Consider the following 9,005-nt stretch of genomic DNA (forward strand, 5'->3'; position numbering starts at 1 on the left):
TTTTTTTTCTTCTCCCATAGCTCCCCTCCACCTGATTCCCCACCCCACCCCATGCCCTTACCCTCGCCACTGTCTTCATCCATAGGTGTAAGATTTTTGTCCAATCTCTTCCCGCACCCCACACACCCCTTCCCCCTGAGAATTGTCAGTCCACTCCCTTTCTATATCCCTGATTCTATTATATTCACCAGTCCATTCTGTTCATCATCCTGTGAGTACCTCTTAATCCCCTTCACCTTTTTGCCCATCTCCCCACTATTCAGCTTCCTGGCAACTATCAGTTTGTTCTCTGTATTTATGAGGGGGTTTTTTGTTTGTTCATTTATTTAGTGTTTGTTTTTTTAAAATATATTTTTATTGATTTCAGAGAGGAAGGGAGAGAGAGAGATATATAGGCTGACGCTTCACCACTGAGCCATGCCGGTTGGGCTTGTTTAGTTTTTTAGGTTCCACATATAAGTGAAATGATAAAATATTTGTCTCTCTATGAGTTATTTAACTTAGCATAATGCCCTCTAGGTCCATCCATGTTGTCTCAAATGGCAAGAATTCAGTTTTTCCTATGGCTGAGTATATGGCTCCATATATATACATGTATACAAATATATATGTATATATATTTGTATACATGTATATTCGTGTGTATATATGTATATCTATTATATACAAAAAGCCTGTGGTCATCATGCCATCACACTGTAATGACCGATCAGCAGGAGGCTGCATGCACAGCAGGCGCGTGCAGGTGGGCGGGGACTTGACTCTGGAGGACTTGACCGAAGGCGCAGGTGGGTTTCTGGGTCCCGCCTCAGGCGGCAGCAGCAGCAGCCACGGGACTCTTTCTGGGTCTGGCCAAGCCGTGGGACTCTGGGTCCTGGGTCTCACGCGATTTCACGCGCTGGGCCCCTAGTGTGTGTGTGTGTGTGTGTGTGTGTGTGTGTGTATACATCGTCTTTATCTATTTATTTATCAATGAACACCCCTCTCTCTCTCTCAAGCAACCTAGGTTGCTTCCATATTGTGGCTTTTGTAAATATGGCTACAATGAACATAGGGTGCATATATCTTTTTGAATTAGCATTTTTGTTTTCTTTGGATAAATGCCCATAAGTGGAATTGCTGGGTCCTTCTTTGTCTTTTGTTATAGCATGTGTTTTATTTTTATTTTTATTTTTAATATATATTTTTATTGATTTTTTACAGAGAGGAAGGGAGAGGGATAGAGAGCTAGAAACATCGATGAGAGAGAAACATCGATCAGCTGCCTCCTGCACACCCCCCACTGGGGATGTGCCTGCAACCAAGGTACATGCCCTTGACCGGAATTGAACCTGGGACCCTTGAGTCCGCAGGCCGACGCTCTATCCAGTGAGCCAAACCAGCCAGGGCTATAGAATGTGTTTTAAAGTTTATTTTGTCTGGTATAAGTATTGCTACCCCAGCTTTTTTTTTTCTTTTTCTTTCCATTTTTATAAAATATCTTTTTCCATCACTTTACTTTCTGTCTCTGTGTATCTTTTGATCTGAAGTGAATCTCTTGTCGGCAGCATATATAAGGGTCTTGTTTTTTTATCCATTCAGCAGGTGTACTTTCAAAATATTCAGAATCTCACCACTTCTCACCAACGCTACCATGACTCCTCTCATCTGCGCATTACCTCTCACCTGAATTATTGTAATAGCCTCCTAATTGGTGTTCCTGTTTTTCTTTTCCACACAGTACCAGAATGAGCTTTATAAAACGTGGATCAGATTCTGTCCTTTTTTTGCTCAAACTGTCCAATGGCTCCAATTCACTCAGAGTTAAAGCCAAAGGCTTAAACCATGGCCTACAGGGCCCTGGCCTGGATGGTCTGACTGATTCAACTCTGAGTTCTTGCCTCTCACTCTGCTCCAGCCACACTGGCCTCCTTGCAGCTCCTTAACATGTCAGATGTCAGACATGCTCCTGCTGCAGGGCCTTTGCACCTACTGCTGCTCCTGCCTGCAAGGCTCTTTCTCCAGGTATCACCATGGCTCCACCTCTTACCTCCTTCAAGGTTTGTCCAAACGTTATCCATCCATCCATCCATCCATCCTATTTTTAAAATAGACTTTTATTGATTTCAGAGAGGAAGGGAGATTTTATATATATATATATATATATATATATATATATATATATATATATATATACACACACACACACACACACACACACACGCACACACACACACACGCATGCACACACACACACACATACACATCAATGATGAGAATTATTGATTGGCTACCTCCTGCACACCCCCCACTGGGGATCAAGCCCGTAATCATGGCATGTGTCCTGACCGGGAATTGAACCATGACCTCCTGGTTCATAGGTCAATGCTCAACCACTGGACCATGCTGGTCAGGCCATCCATCCTATTTAAAAGTGCACTCCTGCCCTGGCTGGTTTGGCTCAGTGGATAGAGCGTCAGCTTGGGGACTGAAGGGTCCCAGGTTCGATACCGGTCAAGGGCATGTACCTTGGTTTCAGGCACATCCCCAGTAGGGGGTGTGCAGGAGGCAGCTGATGGATGTTTCTCTCTCATCGATGTTTCTGACTCTCTGTCCCGCTTCCTTCCTCTCTGTAAAAAATCAATAAAATAGATTTAAATAATAATAATAAAAATAAAAGTGCACTCCTTCCTCCCCATCTCCTGTTGCCTTCTCTCCATCCCTTCCTCTGCTTTGTCTCCATAACAAATCATTGTCTGACATGCTATATATTTTCTTTTACTTCCTATCTTATTGCTCTCCGCCTCCCTCACTAGGATGTAAACTCCACGAGAGTAGGCACTTACATCTGTTTTGTCAGCTGCTATGTCCCCAGTGCCTGGTAGTAAACATTTGATGTAAGAATAAATAAATAAGCCCAGGTGATGTGGCTCAGTGGTTGAGCGTCAACCTATGAACCAGGAGATCGCGGTTCGATTCTTGGTCAGGGCATTTGCCTGGGTTGCAGGCTTGATCCTCAGTGGGGGGCATGTAGGAGATAGCCAATCAATGATTCTCTCTCATCATTGATGTTTCTATCTCTCCCATTCCCTTCCTCTCTGAAATCAATAAAAATATAGTTTTGGGGAAAAAAGATTAAAAATAAATAAATAAATGAAAGTTCTGTGACAGGATCAAATCCAGGCCTGCTTGCCCCAGAGCCTGTGCCTCTAAGCCCCAGAACTCATTGATCTGAACATACTTCTAGGATATGTGTGAGAACCCTGCAGGCCACACACAGCTGGAGAGAGTGCTTGGAGGGGAGGAACTGACCATACTGAGCCAAAAAAGGGGAAGTCAGGCCTCAAGCTTCTCAGGTAACCTCCAAATTGTGTCATTTCCAGGGTACCATGGAGACCTGACCAAGCACTGGCCCACATTGCAGTTGCTGTGACCCTATCCTCCCAGCCTCGCTTCCACAGCTGTGAGGTCTTCCAGCAGTGAGAACCTTGGACCTGGCCTGGGGCCAGATGCCTGAACCATCCCTGCCCCCTGTAAGCAGAATGAGAGGCTCCAGGGACCTGGCAGAGTGAGGCGAGTGAAGGAAACAGGATGTCTCTGGTAACAATGGGGAGACCTGGAGGGGGTGGGGAGGGAGGTGCAGAGGGGCAGCGGCTGGTCCACGACAGGGATCTAGTCATAGTTTACCCTCCACCCCACCCCCTCCTGAGATGAACTCCCCTTTTCACCTCCTTCCCACCCTCAGCTGGGATGACACCCCCCACCCCACCCCCCAGCCTGCCCCATTTTCTCCAAGGCAGAAAACCAAGGGCTCTGCTGACGATTCCCTCAGCTTTCCTGGAAAGACAACCATTCTCTCTGGCAACAAAGTGGCCAGAGGCAGCTCCTTTTGGTTCCTGATTTTGCCTTGTGTAATGGGTCTGGCCTGCACCGCCCCGACCTCTACCCCTCATCTTTTGCTGGCCAGGGCGGGGCCAGGCAACTTTGAGGAAATTGGCCAACCCTCCTGTTTTTACAAGTCAATTAAAAAGGCCCTGGCCCCGGGGGGCTCCAGTAGTAGACCGTCCACATACACCAGAAGTTTGCAGGTTTGATTCTCAGTCAGGGCACATACAAAGGTCGTGGGTTTGATCCCTGATCAGGGAGCTTGCAGGAGGCAACCGATTGATGTTTCTCTCTCTCTCTCTCTCTCTCTCTCTCTCTCTCTCAAGTCAATGAACATATCCTCTCAGATGAGGATAAAAAATGTATCTGGGTGCCAACTTGTGAAGTGGAGGCCCGTGGGCTGGGCAGAAATTGGCCCCTGGGATCCTCCTCCCTGGTCCTCTCCCCCAGATCCTCAGGGTCATCTAGAAGCATCCCGGGGACCCCTACCATCCCCATACTTAGACATCAATTAGTGTGACTATTCATGTCAACAATAAGCATTGAGTGCCTACTGTGTGCCAGGCCTGCGCAAGGTGCCAAGGGCCCAGCACAGACACACCAAGAGTCAGCAGAGGGACCGACAAGTGATGGGGAAACCCGGGATGGGGTGGTGAGAGTTGTAATGGAGCTAATGGGTTCTTTCAAGACCTGGGAGTACTGGGCCTCCCGCTCTTAGCCCCCTTCCTGCTTGTCCCCATCCAGGGGTCCGGACCACTCTACAAGCTGGCCACCGCCGGCACAGGGAGGCTAAGGGCGCTTCTGTACCTTTCACTCAGATCTGGACTCGCCTGCTGGCTGGGGACCCTGTCTCAGGGCTGCTCTGGCTGCCTGAGCAGACTACACCGCACGGCCCAATGTGGGAACGACCCTCTGGGGTTGTGCTGTGTGAGGCCCTCTTTCCTAAAAGGAAATGATCGTAACACCTGCCTCGGACAGGATCAAGGATGGGAGAACAGCAGGTGCAGCACGTGGCTCCTCAAAAGTGTCCAATAAACAAGAGTTTCCTTCCATCCTTCTGGGTTTCCCCTCCCAGTATATTCTCCGTCGGAGGCCAGCCCAGTGGGCTGCTCCTTGAAGGCCTCCAGGCGGCATCCTGATCTCCTGAGGAGCCATGGAGAGTGGACACTGGGGCTCAGCTAATGCTTGAAGGGTCACTGGAGGCCTGGGTCCCCTCGAGTCCTGGCCCCTGGCTCTGCCATGTTTCACTGTCCTGTCGTCCCCGCCAGGGCGTCATCACTGGCCTGGAGCCCTTGCTGTTTGTGGGAGGTTGAGGGCAGTGCTGACCCCCAAAGAAGGAGTTCTGGAAAAGTGCAGGGAGGCTCCATGGAGGCAGGGCGTGCTGGGAAGCACAGGTGCCCAGGAGGAGGTGTGGAGGCCGGTCAGGTATGGAGGGTCGGGGAGAAGGGCAGAATGCCAGCCGGAACTGGGAGTTCAGCCTTGCCCCGGTGACAGCGCTTCCCTGCCTGCAGCAGTAGTTCTGAAGCCATCTACCCGAGTGGGGCTGGTGGGAGGATCTGAGGCCCAAAGGTGGTGACAGCTGCAGGAACACGTTGTGAACTCCGGCTCCTTGAGGTAAGAGGCTATGCTTGTGGGGGGGATGGTCCCTTCCATGACCACCACTCCTCTACCTGTCGTGGGTGGTGGGACCGGCATCAGGTGTTAGACCCGTGGGGTCAGACCTGACCTGGGTCCAGCAACTTCAGTACTTGTGTGCTGGCTAAGAAAGAATTCAGAGCCAAGACTCAAACTACAAGAGAGCATTTATTTTGAAAATCACAGAGGTAGAAGGAGTAATTTGTAGACAAAAATGGGCCGAGGAAACAAGTTACAGAGAGGCAAAGGAGCGCGGGAGTGAGGAGGTGAGGGAAGGCTCCTGGGTGGGGGAGGGGAAAGGGAAAAGGAGGGGCGCTGGGTCCTCCCTCCAAAGGGTTTTAAGGGGGAGGTGCTGGGGGAAGATCTCAATAGACTATTCAGCAGCTTTCCAGGTGCGTCCTTACAGCGTCTAGGTCAGCAGTTGCCAACCTTTTGGACCTCAGGAACCACCAGTGGTCTGCGGACCCCCGATCGGTGACCACTGGTCTAGGTCACTAGGGATTGATTGGTTAATGCCAGGACGGGGGTCATTATTCAATGCGGCTGGTCCTGAGGTCAGCCTTTGTCGTGGCGTGCTTGTCTGGTTTTGCTGCTTTTCTGGGCCTGGAGCTGAAACACAACTGAGGCCTAAATGTTATCCCTAGGGAGAAAAGGTAAGGGGGTCCAAACCACATGACCATCGATATGCTAGGGGAGGAAAGTTGCGGGTGAGGTCCCACCCTAAAATTGTCCTTTGCTAGGCACCTGGGACTTTCCACCCTGGTGATCTGGCCCATCGTCCTTGCTCTGCTCACGTCTATCTAACCACAGACCCACCAATGCTAGGCAATGATAGGCCCACGAACAGGCAATTGGGCAGTACGACACACGCATTAGACATCTGGTAAGACACAAAGAAAGTGGGTCAGGGACTTAGGTGTTGCCTGAAAGCGTCACTGGCGCTGACAGGTGGCTGAACCTCTCCAGAGGAACAATTGCTCTGGCCAGAGGGGGAGCTGTACAGAATGCAGCCCATTGTCCCCACGGAAACAACTGTCACTCGCCCCAGACTCAGCGGACACGACGCCAGGTGTGAGTGTGTGCCCAACCCTTCCTGCAAGGCCGCTCAGGGACAGTCAGCTGTTGGAGTGGGACAGCTGCTCCCTGGACAGTGGGAGGGAGGGGCATGGGCCGAGGGGCTGGCGCGGGGATAAGGAAGGACGTGCCTAGCATATTTGATGGGGGGAGGGAGAGCAGCAAAACCCACAGGCCCCAGGAATAAACCTAATGAAGACTGAGCAAGACCCTCGTGGAGAAAACAAATAAAATTTTTACAGAAAAGAAGACCTAAATACTGGACGGATGTGCCAAAGTAATGGTCAGGAAAGCACCATGTTATAAAGATGTCAGTTTCCCCCCAAATCTGGAAATTCAATGAGATTCCAATTAAGAACCCAACAGTTGGTTTTTTCCTTTCTGGAATTGGGTAAACTGATCATAAAATTTATATGGAAGGAAAAAAGGACCAAGAATGGTTCCGTCAGTACGAAGAAGAAAAAGAAGAGGGACAGAAATCTGGGTCTACAGACATCATCAATCTGGTGAGTCTGGCCATAAGCAGCGTGGCAAGTTGTAAGAATAGACATAGTGATTAAGGAATAAAATAGAGTTTAGAAACAAGTGCAAGAATATATGGGGCAGGGGTGGAATTTCTGGTTAGAGGAGAAAGAACACACGGGATGAGACATGGGGCTAGGACAGCTGGCCATCCACGAGGGAAAGATAAGATTTGATCCTCTGACATACCAACTACAGAAATAAGTTCCAGTGGCATTAGAGATCCGAGTATGGAAAGTAAAACTATGAAATATAGGAGCCGATCTTTAGGAATTTGGGATAGTAGAGAATTATTTGTTTCATAAGTTCTTACAACTTTTTGTTATGGTAATTTTCAAAATTACGCACAAATAAAGATAATAGTATAACGAGCCCCCATGTATCAATTGCTCACCTTCAATAATTCCTCAAAAACTTTCAATTGACAAAAGATACTACAAGTGAAAAAAGAGTCCCTCACAGACGGGGAGAAGATATTTGCAATTCATATAACTGAAAAAGACAGTACCAATCATAAATAACATATTTTTATAATCAATAAGGACAACCCCCCCTCCCCAATTAACCTTTTGCACTCGGATGTCGAGTGTGACTCGACACAGTTAGCATCGGTAGCAGCTCGTATGTCGAGCCACACTCGACACGTAGTTTCACCGCGGGGGGAAGGGGGATTTTTGTCTATTTTTCCAGTATCTTTTCTTGTTTTCATTAGCATGAAAGGACAAGTAAAATGTAAATGCCGTCTCAACTGATGCCAAAAAAGAAAAAATGAAAAACCGATAACGCATGTGAAATTTATTAGGAAACTAGTACATGATCTTGTTGGAGAATTCAGAGATGGTACACTAACTTCCAGGGGTAGATTATTATCCACTAACTTAGAGCAACGTTTAGATGGAAAGCTCCATATAATCACACCTCACCTTAACAAAAAACACAAAGATTGTGTTGTTTGTTCTAAGAGAAAAAGGAGGAAGAAGAGAGACGATTTATATTTGCGAAACATGTGAATGTAAACCAGGTCTTCATGTGGGTGAATGTTTCAAAAAATATCACACCATGAAAATTATAGAGATTAAAATTACTCTTTGAATGTATCAATAATTTGAAATATAAAAAAATCCAAATAAATAAGTTTGTATGAAAAGAAACTCCAGTTTTTTATTCTACTGCCGCGCTTTGTAAAATCTGGGGTATTTAAAAAATTAAATCCCGAGTAGAATAAAGGAATCGAGAATAAAGCAAGCGAGTGCAAAGGGTTAATGAAGCATATGAACAGGTTATCTCTTAAGGAGGATACAGGAGTGGCCCATAAATGTGCAAAGTTAGTCATCCCCACTAACATATGGGGAAGTACATACAATATCTAGAAAGAGCTACTGATGCCCGGCTGGTGTGACTCAGCAGCTCAGGGGTTGAGCATTGACTCAGAACCAAGAGGTCACAGGTTTGATTCCTGGTCAGGGCACATGCCTGAGTTACAGGTTCAATCCACAGTAGGGGGTGTGCAGGAGGCAACTAATCCATGGTTCTCAGTCATTGATGTTTCTCTTTCACAAATCAATAAAAACGTATTTTTAAAAAAGTCATGATGTTGAGTAACATATAATTAAGTGGCAAAAGAATATGAGCCAAATGATACTCTTCATGTAAAAATGTAAAACGCATGCACAATAGTATATATATTTGTGGATGCATACCCACATAGTAAAGGTAGACACACAGAGGGGACTTCAGGAGAATGGCTTCCTGTAAGGGAGAAAGACAGAGGAAATGGTGGCCCGCCGGTGGGGGAGGGGATGATAGCTGTGTCTGTAATGTATTATCCCGCTAGAGAAAATGAAGAAAGCTAAAGGAAATATGGCAAAATATTAACACGGTTTAATCTTGGTGGTGAATACATGGCAGTA

The sequence above is a fragment of the Cnephaeus nilssonii genome (assembly GCF_951640355.1).
Source record: "Cnephaeus nilssonii genome assembly, chromosome: 9".
In the NCBI taxonomy this organism is placed as follows: Eukaryota; Metazoa; Chordata; class Mammalia; order Chiroptera; family Vespertilionidae; genus Cnephaeus; species Cnephaeus nilssonii.